The sequence below is a fragment of the Ranitomeya variabilis genome, chromosome 6, assembly GCF_051348905.1.
Source record: "Ranitomeya variabilis isolate aRanVar5 chromosome 6, aRanVar5.hap1, whole genome shotgun sequence".
Lineage (NCBI taxonomy): Eukaryota > Metazoa > Chordata > Amphibia > Anura > Dendrobatidae > Ranitomeya > Ranitomeya variabilis.
In genome coordinates this window covers 244042986-244065726 of record NC_135237.1, presented here as the reverse complement: position 1 = coordinate 244065726, position 22741 = coordinate 244042986, and the positions used below count along the sequence as shown (strand labels likewise).

At 44.5% G+C, this 22741-nt stretch overlaps 1 protein-coding gene across 12 annotated transcripts in view; it reads left to right on the top strand.

Annotated features, from left to right (window-relative positions):
- LOC143782270 (poly(rC)-binding protein 3-like) overlaps nt 1-22741 on the top strand; it is a 2306623-nt gene that overhangs the window by 2025144 nt on the left and 258738 nt on the right. Inside the window, exon 1 of one of the 12 annotated variants that reach the window (XM_077269550.1) lies at nt 19880-19995. The exons of the other annotated variants lie outside the window; for them this stretch is intronic. The gene's annotated coding sequence lies outside the window, so the exon portion shown is untranslated. Of the gene's footprint in view, nt 1-19879; nt 19996-22741 lie in introns of those variants that run through there. 12 annotated transcript variants of the gene reach the window in all.

Below are 22741 nucleotides of genomic sequence, written 5' to 3'. Positions count from 1 at the left end.
ACATTGTCCTTCTTCCCTATTGCATCTTCTTGAACATTCATGTAATTTGCTAATCATTATTAATGTCTTCTAATCATTGTCCTTCATACAGGGACCCCTTTGTTGTGTCTGTTGTCTAGCTGCTGACCAGGTGGAAAAGGAACGGTTACAAACAAAGATACCAAAGCATCTGGGTTAGGACTAAAGTGCCCTGGACATGTACAGAATCAATTCCAAATAGTCAGAGATAGCCAGGTCAGAAACTAGGCAGCCAGGCCAAATGAAAATATTTTATTCAATCCAAGAGGTGGGTCAGAATATTTGCACACACACATATATATTACAAAATATATACGGTATATGTACAGCTCTGGCAAAATTTAAGAGACAACCGCAAAATGTTCAGTTTGTCTGATTTTTCTCTTTATATGTATATTTTTTGAGTAAAATGAAAATTTTTTTTTATTCTCTAAACTTCTGACAACATGTCTCCGAATTTCCAAGCAATAAATGTTGGTGTTTTTGTTTCTGAACAGGAGAAATGGTCCAAATTAAAAAATCAGTGCTTTCAGACCTTAAATAATGCAAAAAAAATAAGTTCAGAATCATTTAGAAACAACAAAACTAATTTTTTAACTCAGGAAGAGTTCAGAAATCAATATTTTGTGGAATAACCATGATTTTTAATCACAGCTTTCATGCGTCTTGGCATGCTTTCCACTAGTCTTTCACACTGCTTCTGGAATAAAAATGCAAGCAGTTCCTCTTTGAAGGCTTGTGACTTTCCATCATCCCCTTGATTACATTCCAGAGGTTTTCAATGGGGTTCAGGTCTGGAGATTGGGCTGCCCTTGACAGAGTTTTGATGTGGTGGTCTCTTAATTTTTGCCAGAGCTGTATATATACACTGCTCAAAAAAATAAAGGGAACACTAAATTCCCACAGCCTAGTTATCAATGAATGAAATATTCCAGTTACAAATCTTTATTCATTACATAGCGGAATGTGTTGAGAACAATAAAACCTACAAATTATCAACATAAATCACAACTAATATCCCACGGAGGTCTGGAGTTGGAATGATGCTCAAAATCAAACTGGAAAATGAAGTTACAGGCTGATCCAACTTCAGTGGAAATGCCTCAAGACAAGGAAATGATGCTCAGTAGTGTGTGGCCTCCACGTGCCAGTATGACCTCCCTACAACACCTGGGCATGCTCCTGATGAGGTTGGCAGATGGTCTCCTGTGGGATCTTCTCCCAGACCTGAACTAAAGCATCCACCAACTCCTGGACAGTCTGTGGTGCAATGTGACGTTGCTGAATGGTGCGAGACATGATGTGCTCAATTGGATTCAGGTCTGGGGAATGGGTGGGCCAGTCCATAGCTTCAATGCCTTCATCTTGCAGGAACTGCTGACACACTCCAGCCACATGAGGTCTGGCATTGTCCTGCATTAGGAGGAACCCAGGGCCAAACGCTCCAGCATATGGTCTCACAAGGGATCTGAGGATCTCATCTCGGTACCTAATGGCTGTCAGGCTACCTCTGGCGAGCACATGGAGGGCTGTGCGGCCCTCCAAAGAAATGCCACCCTACACCATTACTGACCCACTGCCAAACCGATCATGCTGAAGGATGTTGCAGGCAGCAGATCACTCTATACGGCGTTTCCAGACTCTGTCACGTCTATCACATGTGCTCAGTGTGAACCTGCTTTCATCTGTGAAGAGCACAGAGCACCAGTGGCGAATTTGTCAATCCTGTTGTTCTGTGGCAAATGCCAAGCGTCCTGCATGGTGTTGAGCTGTGAGCACAACCCCCATCTGTGGATGTCGGGCACTCAGACCATCTTCATGGAGTCATTTTCTAACTGTTTGTGCAGACACATGCACATTTGTGGCCTGCTGGAGGTTATTTTGCAGGGTTCTGGCAGTGCTCCTCCTGTTCCTCCTTGCACAAAATTTGAGGTAGCGGTCCTGCTGCTGGGTTGTTACCCTCCTACGGCCCCCTCCACGTCTCCTGGTGTACTGGCCTGTCTCCTGGTAGCGATTCCAGCCTCTGGACAATACACTGATAGACACAGCAAACCTTCTTGCCACAGTTCGCATTGATGTGCCATCCTGGATGAGCTGCACTACCTGAGCCACTTGTGTGTCCGTCTCATGCTACCACGATTGTGAAAGCACCACCAACATTCAAAAGTGACCAAAACATCAGCCGGAAAGCATTGGTACTGAGATGTGGTCTTTGGTCCCCACCTACAGAACCACTCCTTTAATGAGTGTGTTTTGATAATTGCCAATAATCTCCATCTGTTGTCTATTCCATTTGCACAACAGCATGTGAAATTGATTGTCAACTAGTGTTGCTTGGTAAGTGGACAGTTTGATTTCACAGAAGTTTGATTTAATTGGAGTTATATTCTGTTGTTTAAGTGTTCCCTTTATTTTTTTAGAGCAGTGTATATATATATATATATATATATATATATATATATATATATATATATATATATATACACATACATACACACATGGCCCGTTTTAGACAAATTGGGGCCCTGGGCAAGATTCAAAGTGGGACCCCCAATCCTGAAATATTCCAACAACACTGTTAGGCCCCCTTCACATGTCCATATACAGTAAAACATGTACGTGTTACACCGATATCGGTGTCACCAGTGTTTTCAATCAGTGTGTCATCCATGTGCCTTCCATGTTTTTCCAGTATGGATACTGTAAATGAAATTCCAAAGATTCTCACATACTTTCCATGTTACACACGTACAGCACTCGGATGGCATGTTTACACAGACCCATAGACTTGTATTGGCCCTTGTCATCTGTGCTGCTGGGAAAACATGGACATGAGTGCAGCACCGTAGGTTAAATAGGGTCCACGTGGCATCCATGAAAGACATGATATACGGTTGTGTGAAGTGGGCGATACAGTCAACTAATAGAAAATATTAGCAGAATTGTCGTCTTTTTCTACATCCTACCTCACAAACGGGAGAATAAAAAGCGAGTAAAAAAAGTCCTACATGTCCCCCAAGCTACTCTGCTAAATCCCCTCTGGCTCCGTGGCCAATGGTTCAGGGTCCCTGATGGTTATTATTCACTTTGCAGCTATAAGGTAGAGCCACAAGACCCCTGCAGCCCAAAGCTAAGACTGGCAGAGATCGCCAGAGCATCAGTGCTGGAGCCGCAGTTGATTTATCATTTCGTGCAGAATCACCGAGTCCAGTACATTGTACGGGTGAAATTTATCTTGCGGAGGCTCGCGTCTCCGCAAGATAAATAGACATGCTGCAGTCTGGAAAGATGCACAGCATGTCCTTCTCCACAGTTGAGCCGTGGGCGTCTGTGCACGCATAGTGGGCATGAGATGTCTTGAAATCCCATCCACTATGCTGTAACATCTGGGCACTGCGGGTTGGATGCTGCAAAAGTTTGCAGCATCCAACCCGCAGCGTTTACTGATCGTCTGTCTGCACCTACCCTCAGAGTCTGTTTGTTTTTTCCTCTAAAAGTGTCCACTTTTATGTGGCTGTTGGAACAGAAGGACATGATCAGAAAATAAAATCACATGTGGAATTCATTTGAACTCCATTCCTGTCATTGCAATCTATGGCTCTATACAGGATTCAGGCAGAACCCACTGGGCGCAGGAAAGAAAGACAGTGTGAACAGGCCCTAATGTTAAACACAGGCTTTAGACGTAAACTGCTGATCCCTATTATGGCGACACTGTATACACAGATACACACTATACATGTACACACATTATATATAGTTGAGCTCAAAAGTTTCCTTCTCCCTGCAGAATTTTTGCTTTCTTGGCCTTTTTCAAGAGAATATGAATGATAACACCAAAACCGTATCTCCACTCATAGTTAGTGGTTGGGTGAAACCATTTATTGTCAAACTACTGTGTTTCTCTTTTTAAATCATAATGACAACCCAAAACATCCAAATAACCCTGATCAAAACTTCACAGTGAGAGAGACAGGCGAGAGTTAGAGAGATGGGGAAGAGGGAGAGAGATGGGGAAGAGGGAGAGGGAAAGATGGGGAAGAGGGAGAGAGATGGGGAAGAGGGAGAGAGACATTCCAGGACTACAGAGAATACAAAGCATTATTCACTGTAAGTAATGCTGTACACCCTCTGTGCACTTCATAAAGGGGTTGCTGATGCAGGGTGCTCACCTTTGAGGGTGGGGGCCCTAGGCATCCACCATGTTTACCTGCCCTAAACGCCAGCCTTGCATATACACACACACACAGTGTGGTTAGAAGCAGGAAGAGGGAGAGGGATGAAGGAGCTTACCACGCTGAGAATGTGTAGCTGGAAATTTGGCCCAGAGTTCCTCTTGAGGGTGCCGTTTCCACTGGTGATCACAGGAAGATAGATGAAAAATGGGCATAAAATCTGGCCATCCAGGGATAAAATGGACTATTTATTCAAACAAAGTTAAAACAGTAAAAGGCGAGGCCTCGCACCTGACGCATTTCAGGTGTATACACACCCTTAGTCATTGGCTGAGTTAAGTACCAGATCCATAGAAGCACGAATATACCACTCAAGACAAGACCCAAGTTGCAGACTATGCAAAGAAACCTCAGAAGCAGTCCAACACATAGTGTCAGGATGCAAAGTGCAAGCAGGACCAGCGTATACTGAACGCCATAACCAAGTAGCGGGAATTGTATACAGGAACATCTGCACAGCATATGGGCAAAGTCCTCCTAAGTCCAGGTGGGAGACCCCAGAAAAAGTTACGGAGAATGAAACGGCTAAAATCCTGTGGAACTTCAAGATCCAGATGGATAAGCAGGTGTTGGCTAACCAACCAGACATGGAGATAGTAGACAAGGATCAGAAGATGGCAATGAGAAATACATGTGGCAGTGCCAAGTGACAGCAACATTAGAAAGAAGGAATTTGAGAAGTTGGAGAAATACCAGGGCCTCAAAGCAGACCCTAAAAAGATTTGGAATGTGCAGGCAACCATGATTCCAGTGGTGATAGGAGCACTTGGAGCATTGACCCCTAAGTTGACAAAATGGCTACAAGAGATCCCAGGAGCAACATCTGAACTCTCTGTCCAGAAAAAAGCAATGCAAGGAACAACTAAGATCCTGCACAGAACCCTCAAACTCCCAGGCCTCTGGTAGAGGACCCGAGAATGAGGAAGGACAAAAAAGACCACCTCATTGGGGGATGAGAAGGAAATTTTTATAAAACTATAAAGATAAAATAGTTGGCAGAGAGGTAAAAAACAAATAACCAGGGGAGTTAAATTGGGTGGGTGCTAGGAATGCTGAATCCATACAGTGATTAGTTTACTGACTGAATCCTCTGATCATGCAGACCTCCTATTTGTCTAGAACAGCATCCAGTAATCTAAGCTGAATGGTGGAGTGACGAATGGAGTATAAGCATCTGACTGGCAATCACTGTTGGAGCTGGCGCAGGCAAGTAAGTAACAGTAGGGGAGCAAGTATTCTTTGCATGTAACAGTTTAGTGAAAGCTTTGCCTATTCATTTCCAAACATATGTGGAAATGCAAATGCCAGAATGTGGCTAATTACAAACCATCATCTTAGATGTCCATGATTGTCCACCATCACCTGTAACCAGTCGGACTGGGGTGCCAAGGGCCCACCAGTAACATTGACTTTGGGGGGCCCGCTTTTCACCTGCATACAAATATTACACTACCCTCATTCACAAATCTACCTATATCTCTATACAATAATAAACTATGTAGTTTTGTTAATGAATGATGACATGCTGCTTTTTTTTCTGTATAGAGTGAATCAAGCGAATTATGCCAAGTACTACCCATACAATGGGGTTGGTGGCCCAGATCTGCACAGGGGCCCACTGGGGGATTTTCCTGTTCCCTTATGGGCCAGTCCGAGACTGCCTTTGACATATTACTGTATCAGGATGTGTTGGGTAAAGTAGGCTGACTCCTCTAGGCCGTCACAGACCTGCTCCGTCATGTTACCTGTTCCTCTGTTACAATACGAAGATAAACTGATGCTACAGTGGGGAAAAAAGTATTTAGTCAGCCACCAATTGTGCAAGTTCTTCCACTTAAAAAGATGACAGAGGCCTGTAATTGACATCATAGGTAGACCACAACCAGGAGAGTCAAAATGAGAAAACAAATCCAGAAAATCACCTTGTCTGATTTGGCAAGATTTATTTTTCAAATTATGTTAAAAAATAAGTATTTGGTGAACAAAAGTTAATCTCATTATTTTGTTATATATCCTATTTTGGCAGTGACAGAGGTCAAACGTTTTCTGTAAGTCTTCACAAGGTTTGTACACACTGTTGGTGGTATGTTGGCCCATTCATCCATGCAGATCTCCTCTAGAGCAGTGATGTTTTGGGCCTGTCATTGAGAAACACAGACTTTCAACTCCCTCCAAAGTTTTTCTATGGGGTTGAGATCTGGAGACTGGCCAGGCCACTCCAGGACCTCCATATGCTTCTTACGAAGCCACTCCTTCATTGCCCTGGCAATGTGCTTGGGTTCATTGTCATGCTGAAAGATCCATCCACGTTTCATCTTCAATGCCCTTGCTGATGGAAGGAAGTTTGAACTCAAAATCTCATGATACATAGCCCTTTTCATTATTTTATGTACATGGATCAGTCGTCCTGGTCCCTTTGCAGAGAAACAGCTGCAAAGCTTGATGTTCCCACACCCATGCATCACAGTAGGTATGGAGTTCTTTAGATGCAACTTCGCACTCTGTCTCCTCCAAACATGATGAGTTTTGCTTCTACAAAATGGTACTACTTTGGTTTCATCATACCTGTCATGAATCCCCAATGGCGAGGGATAGCACAGGACAAGCAAAGTATAACAAATATCGGACGAGCTCTAGGGTGATGGAACCTGGGCTGACCGCTGCCCTACGCCTGACAAACGCAACTAGAGATAGCCAGGGAGCGTGCCTACGTTGGTCCTAGACGCCACGCACCAGCCTAAGAGCTAACTAGTACTGCAGAGAAAACAAAGACCTCACTTGCCTCCAGAGGAATTAACCCCAAAGGTATAGTTGCCCCCCACATGTATTGACGGTGAAATGAGAGGAAGTCACACACATAGAGATGATGTATATAGCTTTAGCAAATAGAGGCCCGCTGAAAACTAGAAAGCAGAATGATACAAAAGGGGACTGAGCGGTCAGCAAAAAACCCTAATCAAAAAAACCATCCTGAGATTACAAGAACCCATGTGCCAACTCATGGCACATGGGGAGAACCTCAGTCCACTAGAGCAACCAGCTAGCATAGAGACATTCTAAGCAAGCTGGACCAAAAACCAAACAACTGAAAATCAGCACTTAGCTTATCCTGAAAGATCTAGGAGCAGGTAGGCAGGAACCAAACAGAGCACATCTGAACACATTGATAGCCGGCAAGGGAAATGACAGAAAGGCCAGGTAAAATAGGAAACACCCAGCCTCTGATGGACAGGTGGAAACCAAAGGCCGCAACCCACCAAAGTCACCCAGTACCAGCAGTAACCACCAGAGGGAGCCCACAAACAGAATCCACAACAGTACCCCCCCCTTGAGGAGGGGTCACCGAACCCTCACGAGAACCCCCAGGGCGATCAGGGTGAGCTCTATGGAAGGCGCGGACCAAATCAGTCGCATGAACATCGGAGGCGACCACCCAGGAATTATCCTCCTGACCATAACCCTTCCACTTAACCAAATACTGGAGTTTGCGTCTGGAAACACGAGAATCCAAGATCTTTTCAACAACATACTCCAATTCTCCCTCCACCAGCATCGGAGCAGGAGGCTCGACCGAAGGAACAACGGGCACCTCATACCTCCGCAACAACGACCGATGGAACACATTATGAATAGCAAACGATGCTGGGAGATCCAAACGAAAAGATACAGGGTTAAGAATCTCCGAGATCCTATAAGGACCGATGAACCGAGGCTTGAACTTAGGAGAAGAGACCTTCATAGGGACAAAACGAGAAGACAACCACACCAAGTCCCCAACAAGAAGTCGGGGACCCACGCGGCGACGGCGATTAGCAAACTGCTGAGTCTTCTCCTGAGATAACTTCAAATTGTCCACCACCTGATTCCAAATCTGATGTAGCCTGTCCACCACCACGTCCACTCCAGGACAATCCGAAGATTCCCCCTGACCAGAGGAAAAACGAGGATGATACCCCGAATTACAAAAAAAAGGAGAGACCAACGTGGCAGAACTAGCCCGATTATTAAGAGCAAATTCGGCCAGTGGCAAAAAAGCAACCCAGTCATCCTGATCAGCAGAAACAAAACACCTCAAATAAGTTTCCAAGGTCTGATTAGTTCGCTCCGTCTGGCCATTCGTCTGAGGATGGAATGCAGACGAGAAAGACAAATCAATGCCCATCTTGGCACAAAACGTCCGCCAAAATCTAGACACAAACTGGGATCCCCTGTCAGAAACGATATTCTCCGGAATCCCATGCAAACGAACCACGTTCTGAAAAAACAAAGGAACCAACTCAGAGGAGGAGGGCAACTTAGGCAAGGGCACCAAATGAACCATCTTAGAAAAGCGGTCACACACAACCCAGATAACGGACATTTTCTGTGAAACCGGGAGATCAGAAATAAAATCCATGGAAATGTGCGTCCAAGGCCTTTTCGGGATGGGCAATGATAACAACAACCCACTAGCCCGTGAACAGCAAGGCTTAGCTCGAGCACACACTTCACAAGACTGCACAAAGGTACGCACATCCCTAGACAAGGAAGGCCACCAAAAAGACCTGGCCACCAAGTCTCTTGTACCAAATATTCCAGGATGACCAGCCAACACAGAAGAATGGACCTCGGAGATGACTCTACTGGTCCAATCATCCGGAACAAACAGTCTTTCTGGTGGACATCGATCCGGTTTATCCACCTGAAACTCCTGCAATGCGCGTCGCAAGTCTGGGGATACGGCGGACAATATTACCCCATCCCTAAGGATACCAGCAGGCCCAGTGTCTCCAGGAGAGTCAGGCACAAAACTCCTGGAAAGAGCATCTGCCTTCACATTCTTTGAACCTGGCAGGTATGAAACCACGAAATTGAAACGAGAAAAAAATAACGACCAACGAGCCTGTCTAGGATTCAAACGCCTGGCAGACTCAAGGTAAATGAGATTCTTGTGATCAGTCAAGACCACCACGCGATGTTTAGCACCCTCAAGCCAATGACGCCACTCCTCAAATGCCCACTTCATGGCCAAAAGCTCCCGATTACCCACATCATAATTGCGCTCGGCGGGCGAGAATTTTCTAGAGAAGAAAGCACATGGCTTCATCACCGAGCCATTAGAACTTCTCTGTGACAAAACCGCCCCCGCTCCAATCTCGGAAGCATCAACCTCCACCTGAAAAGGAAGTGAAACATCTGGTTGACACAACACAGGAGCAGAAGAAAACCGGCGCTTAAGTTCCCGAAAGGCCTCCACGGCCGCAGGAGACCAATCAGCAACATCAGCACCCTTTTTAGTCAAATCAGTCAAAGGTTTAACAATACTGGAAAAATTAGCAATGAACCGACGATAAAAATTAGCAAACCCCAAGAACTTCTGAAGGCTCTTAACAGATGTAGGTTGTGTCCAGTCACAAATAGCCTGAACCTTAACGGGATCCATCTCAATAGTAGAAGGAGAAAAAATGTACCCCAAAAAAGAAATCTTCTGGACTCCGAAGAGACACTTTGAGCCCTTCACAAACAGAGAATTGGCCCGCAAAACCTGAAACACCTTCCTGACCTGTAGAACATGAGACTCCCAGTCATCAGAAAACACCAAAATATCATCCAAATACACAATCATAAACTTATCCAGATATTCACGGAAAATATTGTGCATAAAGGACTGAAAGACTGACGGAGCATTGGAGAGTCCAAAAGGCATTACCAAATACTCAAAATGGCCCTCAGGCGTATTAAATGTGGTTTTCCACTCATCACCATGTTTTATCCGCACCAGATTATACGCACCACGAAGATCTATTTTAGTGAACCACCTAGCCCCCTTAATGCGAGCAAACAAATCAGTAAATAAAGGCAATGGATACTGGTATTTGACCGTAATCTTATTCAGAAGGCGATAATCTATACAAGGCCTCAGGGAACCATCTTTCTTTGCCACGAAAAAAAACCTGCTCCCAGAGGGGACGAAGATGGACGAATATGTCCCTTTTCCAAGGACTCCTTAATATAATTCCGCATAGCAGTATGCTCTGGCAGTGACAGATTAAATAAACGACCCTTAGGGAACTTACTGCCAGGAATCAATTCTATAGCACAGTCACACTCTCTATGAGGAGGGAGCGAATTGAGCTTAGGCTCCTCAAAAACATCCCTATAATCCGACAAAAATGCAGGGATCTCCGAAGGAGTAGATGAAGCGATAGAAATCGAAGGTGCATCATCATGAACCCCCTGACATCCCCAGCTTAGCACAGACATTGTTTTCCAGTCCAGGACAGGATTATGAGTTTGTAACCATGGCAGACCAAGCACTAGTACATCATGTAAATTATACAGTACAAGGAAGCGAATCACCTCCTGATGAACGGGAGTCATGCGCATGGTCACTTGTGTCCAATACTGCGGTTTATTCATAGCCAATGGTGTAGAATCAATTCCCTTCAGAGGAATAGGAACTTCCAGAGGCTCTAGACTAAAACCGCAGCGTTTAGCAAATGACCAATCCATAAGACTCAGGGCAGCGCCTGAATCCACATAGGCATCGACGGAAATGGAAGACAGTGAAAAAATCAGAGTCACAGACAAAATGAACTTAGACTGCAGAGTATCAATGGCAAAAGATTTATCAACCCTTTTTGTGCGTTTAGAGCATGCTGATATAACATGAGCTGAATCACCACAATAAAAACACAAACCATTTTTCCGCCTATAATTTTGCCGTTCACTTCTGGACTGAATTCTATCACATTGCATAGTCTCAGGTGCCTGTTCAGAAGACACCGCCAACTGGTGCACGGGTTTGCGCTCCCGTAAACGCCGATCAATCTGAATGGCCATAGCCATAGACTCATTCAGACCTGTAGGCGCAGGGAACCCCACCATAATATCCTTAATGGCCTCAGAAAGACCATTTCTGAAGTTTGCAGCCAGGGTGCACTCATTCCACTGAGTAAGCACAGACCATTTCCGAAATTTCTGACAATATATTTCCGCTTCATCATGCCCCTGAGAGAGGGCTAATAAAGCCTTTTCAGCCTGAATCTCTAGGTTAGGTTCCTCATAGAGCAATCCCAATGCCAGAAAAAACGCATCCACACTGAGCAATGCAGGATCCCCTGGTGCCAATGCAAATGCCCAATTCTGAGGGTCGCCCCGTAGGAACGATATAACAATCTTGACCTGTTGAGCAGGGTCTCCAGAGGAGCGAGATTTCAAAGAGAGAAACAATTTACAATTGTTCCTGAAATTCAGGAAGGTAGATCTATCTCCAGAAAAAAACTCTGGAATAGGAATTCTAGGTTCAGACATGGGAGTGTGAACAACGAAATCCTGTATGTTTTGAACCTTTGCCGCGAGATTACTCAGGCTGGAAGCCAAACTCTGGACATCCATGATAAACAGCTAAGATCAGAGCCATTCAAGGGTTAAGAGGAGGTAAGAAGCAGCTAGACAGCAATTAAGGGCTAGGCAGCAAAACTCTGAAGGGAAAAAAAAAAAAAAAAATTTCCCTTGAACACTTCTTTTTCTCCTGCTTCAGCCCAAACAATTAACACTTTGTGGGCCGGCTATACTGTCATGAATCCCCAATGGCGAGGGATAGCACAGGACAAGCAAAGTATAACAAATATCGGACGAGCTCTAGGGTGATGGAACCTGGGCTGACCGCTGCCCTACGCCTGACAAACGCAACTAGAGATAGCCAGGGAGCGTGCCTACGTTGGTTCTAGACGCCACGCACCAGCCTAAGAGCTAACTAGTACTGCAGAGAAAACAAAGACCTCACTTGCCTCCAGAGGAATTAACCCCAAAGGTATAGTTGCCCCCCACATGTATTGACGGTGAAATGAGAGGAAGTCACACACATAGAGATGATGTATATAGCTTTAGCAAATGGAGGCCCGCTGAAAACTAGAAAGCAGAATGATACAAAAGGGGACTGAGCGGTCAGCAAAAAACCCTAATCAAAAAAACCATCCTGAGATTACAAGAACCCATGTGCCAACTCATGGCACATGGGGAGAACCTCAGTCCACTAGAGCAACCAGCTAGCATAGAGACATTCTAAGCAAGCTGGACCAAAAACCAAACAACTGAAAATCAGCACTTAGCTTATCCTGAAAGATCTAGGAGCAGGTAGGCAGGAACCAAACAGAGCACATCTGAACACATTGATAGCCGGCAAGGGAAATGACAGAAAGGCCAGGTAAAATAGGAAACACCCAGCCTCTGATGGACAGGTGGAAACCAAAGGCCGCAACCCACCAAAGTCACCCAGTACCAGCAGTAACCACCAGAGGGAGCCCACAAACAGAATCCACAACACATACCATATGAAAGAGGTGTCAAACTGCATTCCTCGAGGGCCGCCAACAGGTCATGTTTTCAGGATTTCCTTAGCATTCCACAAGGTGCTGGAATCATTCTGTGCAGGTGATTAAATTATCACCTGTGCAATACAAGGAAATCCTGAAAACATGACCTGTTGGCGGCCCTCGAGGAATGCAGTTTGACACCTCTGCCATATGACATTCTCCCAATACTCTTCAGGATAATCCAAATGCTGTCTAGCAAACTTCAGACAAGCCTGGACATGTACTGGCTTAAGCAGCGGGACACGTCTGGCACAGGGGGACACTGAGTCCCTGGCAGTGTAAGTGTGTTACTGATGATAGCCTTTGTTGTGGTGGTCCCGGCTCTATGCAGGTCATTCACAAGGTCCCCCCGTGTGGTTCTGGGATTTTTGCTCACCGTTCTTGTGATCATTTTGACCCCACGCGGTGAGATCTTGCATGGATCTCCAGATTGAGAGAGATTATCAGTGGTCTTGTATGTTTTCCATTTTCTTATTATTGCTCCCGCAGTTGATTTCATCACACCAAGCTGATTGCCTATTCCAGATTCAGTCTTTACAGCCTGGCACAGGGCTACAATTTTGTTTCTGGTGGCCTTGAAGAGCTCTTTAGTCTTCACCATAGTGGAGTTTGGCGTATGACTGTTGTGAATTTGCTTTTTGCTCCCTCTAGTGGTTACTAGTTTTTTGACTCTGGTTTTTCTGTCATTCCTTTTATCCGCACCTGGGTCGTTAGTTAGGGGTGTTGCTATATAAGCTCCCTGGACCTTCAGTTCTATGCCTGGCAACGTAGTTATCAGAGCTAGTCTGCTGTGCTCTTGTCTACTGATCCTGGTTCCAGTTATATCAGCTAAGTCTGCGTTTTGCTTTTTGCTATTTGTTTTGGTTTTGTATTTTTGTCCAGCTTGTTCCTAATCTATATCCTGACCTTTGCTGAAAGCTCTAGGGGGCTGGTGTTCTCCCCCCGGACCGTTAGACGGTTCGGGGGTTCTTGAATTTCCAGTGTGGATTTTGATAGGGTTTTTGTTGACCATATAAGTTACCTTTTCTTTATTCTGCTATCAGTAAGCGGGCCTCTCTGTGCTAAACCTGGTTTATTTCTGTGTTTGTCATTTCCTCTTACCTCACCGTCATTATTTGTGGGGGGCTTCTATCCAGCTTTGGGGTCCCCTTCTCTGGAGGCAAGAAAGGTCTTTGTTTTCCTCTACTAGGGGTAGCTAGATTCTCCGGCTGGCGCGTGTCATCTAGAATCAACGTAGGAATGATCCCCGGCTACTTCTAGTGTTGGCGTTAGGAGTAGATATATGGTCAACCCAGTTACCACTGCCCTATGAGCTGGATTTTTGTATTCTGCAGACTTCCACGTTCCTCTGAGACCCTCGCCATTGGGGTCATAACAGTTTGCCAGGCCAGTATTAAATGTTTAATGCATTGCAGAAGAGGGATTATAAGAAAGAAGATTCTGAGTTTTTTTTTTCTTCTTCCCCTTTACCTCAGAGTGGCTATGCTTGCTGCAGACATGAATGTCCAGACCTTGATTACAAGTGTGGACCAGCTGGCTACTCGTGTGCAGGGCATACAAGACTATGTTATCAGAAATCCTAGGTCAGAACCTAAAATACCGATTCCTGAACTGTTTTCCGGAGACAGGTTTAAGTTTAGGAATTTTATGAATAATTGTAAATTGTTTTTGTCCCTGAGACCCTGTTCATCTGGAGATTCTGCTCAGCAAGTAAAAATTGTTATTTCGTTCTTACGGGGCGATCCTCAGGATTGGGCTTTTTCGCTGGCGCCAGGAGATCCGGCATTGGCTGATCTTGATGAGTTTTTTCTGGCGCTCGGTTTACTTTATGAGGAACCCAATCTTGAGATTCAGGCAGAAAAGGCCTTGCTGGCTATGTCTCAGGGGCAGGACGAGGCTGAAGTGTATTGCCAAAAATTTCGGAAATGGTCCGTGCTGACACATTGGAACGAGTGTGCACTGGCCGCTAATTTTAGAAATGGCCTTTCTGAAGCCATTAAGAATGTTATGGTGGGTTTTCCCATTCCCACAGGTCTGAATGATACTATGGCACTGGCTATTCAAATTGACCGGCGGTTGCGGGAGCGCAAAACCGCAAATTCCCTCATGGTGTTGTCTGAACAGACACCTAATTCGGTGCAATGTGATAGAAAAACCGCAAATTCCCTCATGGTGTTGTCTGAACAGACACCTGATTTAATGCAATGTGATAGAATCCTGACTAGAAATGAGCGGAAGATTCATAGACGCCGGAATGGCTTGTGTTACTACTGTGGTGATTCTACACATGTTATCTCAGCATGCTCTAAACGTATAGCTAAGGTTGTTAGTCCTGTCACCGTTGGTAATTTGCAACCTAAATTTATTCTGTCTGTAACTTTGATTTGTTCACTGTCATCTTATCCTGTCATGGCGTTTGTAGATTCAGGTGCTGCCCTGAGTCTTATGGATCTCTCATTTGCTAAGCGCTGTGGTTTTACTCTTGAACCATTAGAAAATCCTATTCCTCTTAGGGGTATTGATGCTACACCATTGGCAGCAAATAAACCGCAGTATTGGACACAGGTTACCATGTGCATGACTCCTGAACACCGCGAGGTGATACGTTTCCTGGTTTTACATAAAATGCATGATTTGGTTGTTTTAGGGCTGCCATGGTTACAGACCCATAATCCAGTCCTGGACTGGAAGGCTATGTCAGTCTCAAGTTGGGGCTGTCGTGGTATTCATGGGGATTCCCTGCCTGTGTCTATTGCTTCTTCTACGCCTTCGGAAGTTCCGGAGTATTTGTCTGATTATCAGGATGTATTCAGTGAGTCTGAGTCCAGTGCACTGCCTCCTCATAGGGACTGTGACTGTGCTATAGATTTGATCCCAGGCAGTAAATTTCCTAAGGGAAGACTGTTTAATCTGTCGGTACCTGAACATACCGCTATGCGTTCATATATCAAGGAGTCTCTGGAGAAAGGACATATTCGTCCGTCTTCTTCCCCTCTTGGTGCGGGATTCTTTTTTGTGGCAAAAAAGGACGGATCTTTGAGACCTTGTATTGATTATCGGCTTTTAAATAAGATCACTGTCAAATTTCAGTATCCTTTACCGCTGTTGTCTGACTTGTTTGCCCGGATTAAGGGTGCCAAGTGGTTCACCAAGATAGACCTTCGTGGTGCGTACAACCTTGTGCGCATTAAGCAAGGTGATGAATGGAAAACCGCATTCAATACGCCCGAAGGTCATTTTGAGTACTTGGTGATGCCTTTTGGGCTCTCCAATGCGCCTTCAGTTTTTCAGTCCTTTATGCATGACATTTTCCGGAAGTATCTGGATAAATTTTTGATTGTTTATCTGGATGATATTTTGGTTTTTTCTGATAATTGGGATTCGCATGTGGAGCAGGTCAGGTTGGTCTTTAAAATTTTGCGTGAAAATTCTTTGTTTGTCAAGGGCTCAAAGTGTCTCTTTGGTGTACAGAAGGTTCCCTTTTTGGGGTTCATTTTTTCCCCTTCTGCTGTGGAGATGGACCCAGTCAAGGTCCGAGCTATTCTTGATTGGACTCAGCCCTCGTCAGTTAAGAGTCTTCAGAAGTTCTTGGGCTTCGCTAACTTCTACCGTCGTTTTATCGCTAATTTTTCTAGCATTGTGAAACCTTTGACGGATATGACCAAGAAGGGCTCCGATGTAGCTAACTGGGCTCCTGCTGCCGTGGAGGCTTTCCAGGAGTTGAAACGCCGGTTTACTTCGGCGCCTGTTTTGTGCCAGCCCGATGTCTCACTTCCCTTTCAGGTTGAGGTGGATGCTTCAGAGATTGGAGCAGGGGCCGTTTTGTCGCAGAGAGGCCCTGGTTGCTCTGTTATGAAACCTTGTGCCTTTTTCTCTAGGAAGTTTTCGCCTGCCGAGCGAAATTATGATGTGGGCAATCGGGAGTTGTTGGCCATGAAATGGGCATTTGAGGAGTGGCGTCATTGGCTCGAGGGTGCTAAGCATCGTGTGGTGGTCTTGACTGATCACAAAAATCTGATGTATCTCGAGTCTGCTAAACGCCTTAATCCGAGACAGGCCCGCTGGTCATTGTTTTTCTCCCGCTTTGATTTTGTTGTCTCGTATTTACCAGGTTCAAAGAATGTGAAGGCCGATGCTCTTTCTAGGAGCTTTGTGCCTGATGCTCCTGGAGTCGCTGATCCTGTTGGTATTCTTAAAGATGGAGTTATCTTGTCAGCTATTTCTCCGGATCTGCGACGTGTGTTGCAGAGATTTCAGGCTGATAGGCCTGAGTCTTGTCCACCTGACAGACTGTTTGTCCCGGATAAGTGGACCAGCAGAGTCATTTCCGAGGTTCATTCCTCGGTGTTGGCAGGTCACCCGGGAATTTTTGGCACCAGAGATCTGGTGGCCAGGTCCTTTTGGTGGCCTTCCTTGTCAAGGGATGTGCGGTCATTTGTGCAGTCCTGTGGGACTTGTGCTCGAGCTAAGCCTTGCTGTTCTCGTGCCAGCGGTTTGCTCTTGCCCTTGCCTGTCCCGAAGAGACCTTGGACACATATCTCCATGGATTTCATTTCTGATCTTCCGCTATCTCAGGGCATGTCCGTTATCTGGGTGATATGTGATCGCTTCTCCAAGATGGTCCATTTGGTTCCTTTGCCTAAGCTGCCTTCCTCTTCCGATCTGGTTCCTGTGTTTTTCCAGAACGTGGTTCGTTTGCACGGCATCCCTGAGAATATTGTGTCAGACAGAGGATCCCAGTTCGTTTCCAGGTTCTGGCGATCCTTTTGTAGTAGGATGGGCATTGATTTGTCGTTTTCGTCTGCTTTCCATCCTCAGACTAATGGACAGACGGAGCGAACCAATCAGACTTTGGAGGCTTATTTGAGGTGTTTTGTCTCTGCTGATCAGGACGATTGGGTGACATTCTTGCCGTTGGCTGAGTTTGCCCTTAATAATCGGGCTAGTTCCGCCACCTTGGTTTCGCCTTTTTTCTGCAACTCTGGTTTCCATCCTCGCTTTTCTTCGGGTCATGTGGAGCCTTCTGACTGTCCTGGGGTGGATTCTGTGGTGGATAGGTTGCAGCGGATCTGGAATCATGTGGTGGACAACTTGAAGTTGTCACAGGAGAAGGCTCAGCGCTTTGCCAACCGCCGCCGCGGTGTGGGTCCCCGACTACGCGTTGGGGATTTGGTATGGCTTTCTTCCCGCTTTGTTCCTATGAAGGTCTCCTCTCCCAAATTTAAACCTCGTTTTATTGGGCCTTACAAGATATTGGAAATCCTTAATCCTGTATCTTTTCGTCTGGATCTTCCTGTGTCGTTTGCTATTCACAATGTATTTCATAGGTCCTTGTTGCGGCGGTACATTGTGCCTGTAGTTCCTTCTGCTGAGCCTCCTGCTCCGGTGTTGGTTGAGGGCGAGTTGGAGTACGTGGTGGAGAAGATCTTGGATTCTCGCCTCTCCAGGCGGAGGCTTCAGTACATGGTCAAGTGGAAGGGCTATGGTCAGGAGGATAATTCCTGGGTGGTCGCCTCTGATGTTCATGCGGCCGATTTAGTTCGTGCCTTTCATGCCGCTCATCCTGATCGCCCTGGTGGTCGTGGTGAGGGTTCGGTGACCCCTCACTAAGGGGGGGTACTGTTGTGAATTTGCTTTTTGCTCCCTCTAGTGGTTACTAGTTTTTTGACTCTGGTTTTTCTGTCATTCCTTTTATCCGCACCTGGGTCGTTAGTTAGGGGTGTTGCTATATAAGCTCCCTGGACCTTCAGTTCTATGCCTGGCAACGTAGTTATCAGAGCTAGTCTGCTGTGCTCTTGTCTACTGATCCTGGTTCCAGTTATATCAGCTAAGTCTGCGTTTTGCTTTTTGCTATTTGTTTTGGTTTTGTATTTTTGTCCAGCTTGTTCCTAATCTATATCCTGACCTTTGCTGAAAGCTCTAGGGGGCTGGTGTTCTCCCCCCGGACCGTTAGACGGTTCGGGGGTTCTTGAATTTCCAGTGTGGATTTTGATAGGGTTTTTGTTGACCATATAAGTTACCTTTTCTTTATTCTGCTATCAGTAAGCGGGCCTCTCTGTGCTAAACCTGGTTCATTTCTGTGTTTGTCATTTCCTCTTACCTCACCGTCATTATTTGTGGGGGGCTTCTATCCAGCTTTGGGGTCCCCTTCTCTGGAGGCAAGAAAGGTCTTTGTTTTCCTCTACTAGGGGTAGCTAGATTCTCCGGCTGGCGCGTGTCATCTAGAATCAACGTAGGAATGATCCCCGGCTACTTCTAGTGTTGGCGTTAGGAGTAGATATATGGTCAACCCAGTTACCACTGCCCTATGAGCTGGATTTTTGTATTCTGCAGACTTCCACGTTCCTCTGAAACCCTCGCCATTGGGGTCATAACATATGACTATTTGAGGTTGAGGACAGATGTCTGTTATACTGATAACAAGTTCAAACAGGTGTCATTACTACAAGTAATGAGTGGAGGACAGAGGAGCCTCTTAAAGAAGAAGTTACAGGTCTGTGAGAGCCAGAAATCTTGCATGTTTTTAGGTGACCAAATACTTATTTTCCACCATAATATGCAAAATAAATCTTGCCAAATCAAACAAGATGACTTTCTGGATTTGTTTTCTCAATTTTGACTCTCATAGTTGTGGTTTCCCTATGATGTCAATTACAGGCCTATCTCATCTTTATGAGTGGGAGAACTTGCACAATTGGAGGCTGACTAAATACTTTTTTTCCCCACTGTAGATGAAGATGGAGTGGGATGAATTGAGCTTTCACTTGACCTTTCAGCCAAACATCCAAATTGACATATTTCAATATAATAAGTAAACAATGTGAAATTAACAAAGTATCTTTTTCATTCTTTGAACGGATCGAATGCTGCATTTGGTTCTTGTGATTGGCTGCCTCCTAATTTCACTACATAAGTTGGAAATGATTCATTAGCAATTTTTTTCAATTCTCTCTGCCTGCTTACTAATTAGCAGATGAATTTTGATTTTCTAATTGATATCCAAGCAAGAAGCAGCTGTGCACCCCAGCTGTCTGTGTGAAGGGAAGACCTATGCTTGGGAGACTGAGGGAGGGGGCACTAAAAGAAAAAGTCCTCTGACAAATTAATTTAACTAGAGTGCAGAGCCTTAGGGGAGTACACTGTCGGTGTGCTTGACTGCTTGCATTGTGGCCTTTCCTAGCATTCTTACAAAGCAAACCCAAAAGTCTCTGATGATAAATTCACCTTAACCATTTCCATGTTATTACTTATTACACTGAAAACCAAGACTACATGCTAAGGAACCATCTCCATTAAGCATTTTACTTACCATGCATAGTACATCATTGCTACATTTTATGAGTTAATCTTCTAACATGGTGTATAGCAGAGGACTCGTCATACAGGTATGTGGAGCATCCATATTGGTATAGTAGGAACAGTGACAGAGCTGTAATATATTGCATAGCCTGCATAGGAAATGAGAGTGGGGACGTTTTATGTTCTATCCAGCTCCTCATCTTTATTTATAAAGCTTTTAGTTTATTTTAGTTTTGCCCTACTTCTGGCCACATCTGATGGACAATATTTCTGAATACATTACCATCCAGTGAATATATATTGGAAGCAGAATCCTAAAGAAAAGCTCATATCTAATTAATGTAAGTCACAGGTCTGCAGGAGCAGGATGCAGCTCCCTCAGCTTCCATAATAACACAGGATAGCTGTGTGGATTAGCAGCAGGCGGCAAAACCAACACAAACATTTGCTGCTGATTCCAAGAAAGGCCCAAAATAGGAACATTTTTCAAACTAAGTAAGGAATCAGAGAGTGGTGGACATTATACATATTCATTTTACAATGATACTTTCCTCAGTTCATCGGATACTACAGTATGGTTTATAAATAGTAAAGGTCTAAAACCTTTGATTATCCCTGGTAAATAATTATGGGGTAAAATACTATAAGTTGGTGCTGACTATGTAAAGTATCATAATGATAGGGGCACAAATCCTATTCAGAAGGAATTCAAAGCTAATAATAATAATAAAAAATGCAGCCTGGAAGAAATAATTAACATATAACATTAAGGGTATGTGCACACGTCAGGATTTTATGCAGAAATTTCCTGAACAAAACCGGAGATTTTCTGCAGAAAATCCACATGCGTTTTTCTCGTGCTTTTCTCACTTTTTACTGCAGGTTTTTGCACGGATTTTTCATGTTTTTTTCCGGAGCTTCCCAATTCACACAGCTGTAACTTGCTCTAAAATTTCTAATTCTCTATTTAAAATATATAAAAAATGATTCATTGTTTCAGTGCTTTTTTGCTCAAATAAAACTAAACTAAATACAATATGTATAGTCTTTATATTATCAAATACAATAAACTGAATAGAACTAACTAGAAACTAAATGGCTAAACTCAATGGAAAACAACAACCTCCTGTGGTGCGGCAGTAATGGCCTTAATTACAGAACAAAAGACAGAGATTAGAGGATGTTAGCTAAAATCCTTCAGGTCATTCGACCCGTCTCTGGGTTCCAAAGGTAGAAATGTTAAATGACCCCTCTCTGGGACTTCTAGTGTTAAATAGCGGGAAATCCGCAATAAATCCGCAAAATTAATGAACATGCTGCGTATTTTCCGCTATACGTTTTTATCGCGGAAAAAAGCGCAACATGTGTGCAAAAATTGCGGAATACATTCAAAATGATGGGATGCTTAATGTATGTGTTTTTTAAGCGTTTTTGCAGCAGAAAACTGCCAAAAAAAGCGCAAAAAACGCGAAAAATCCGGAACATGTGCACATACCCTAAAACTGCTTTTTTCAACATCTACACCGCAGCAATGAGGCATACAGGTAAGACTAGTTCAACCATTCTATTACCTGGATGGCCATAGTAATATCTTAAATTCATCCAGTGGGTGAAAGGTTCCCTTTAACGGGCCAAGCAAAGTGGATGTGATTTCACGAAAACTGGGTCTCCTGTGCGACTAAAGAAAATGCTGAACTGTGAGATTTTGGTGCTTTTTTCTCATTTGTCTTCTATGTGGAGCCTAAAAAATGCATGTAAAACTGCAGATACATTTTTATTGCATATTCAAAGCTTTTCTGTACTTAAAAAATAACTTAATAACGAAGCTTCAAATATGCATAAGAAACATAAAATAACCAGAGAACATTGTTGTTGTGCAGTTTGGTGCAGTTTGATTCTGCAAAAGCGAGAAACACAGCATTTCTGCTAGGTGTGAACACAGGCTTAAAGACACCATTGGGATGTGGCCAGGAGCATTGGCAACATTTTCCACAGCGCGCTAAGGCTGTGTGCACACGTTGCTGATTTTGATGTGGATCTGCAGCGTTTTTGGACACGCTGGAATTGCATCAAATCAGCAGAGTAGTGCACAAGCAATGTTAGTCAATGGGAAATCCAGAATTGGTGTCCACATGCTGCGGAAAAATCTGTGTGGATTCGCTGCTTTTTATTTCCGCAGCATGTCAATTCTTTTTGCGGATCTGCAGCTTTTCTACACCCATTGACTTCCATTGAGTCAGTCAAATCCGCAGCAAAACCGCAGGTGTAAAAAGATCTGCAGATTTGCTGCGGAGTTAAGTGCGAAAAACACTGCAGATCATGAGGAGGAAGTGTGTAGGCGGAGACTGTGTGTGTGCGGAGAAGATGTGCGTGTCTGTGTGTGGGTGTCTGTGTGTGTGCACGGGGGTCTGCGGGTGTGTGCGCGGCTGTGTGTGTGTGTCTGTGTGTAGGCAGGCTACTAGACCCATCCGGCTATGCCTGCTACAGTGACAGCTAGCCGATGATGGGACAGTAGTAATCCCATCATCCAGCTACTGTGTTCAAGTGTAAAAAGCCCACATACACACATACAGCACATACAGTACAGTACATACATATTCACATGCAGTACACACATATACATATACAGGGCATACAGTACACACATATACACATACAGTACATACATATACACATACAGTACACACATATACACATACAGTACATACTCACCATACACCTAGTTCCCAACGCCCTCGATCGCCTGCAAAAAAATAAAATAATAAACCAACAGTATACTCCCTGTTCCGATGTAATCCATTTAATAAAGAGTGTCCCACGACAATCTCCCGT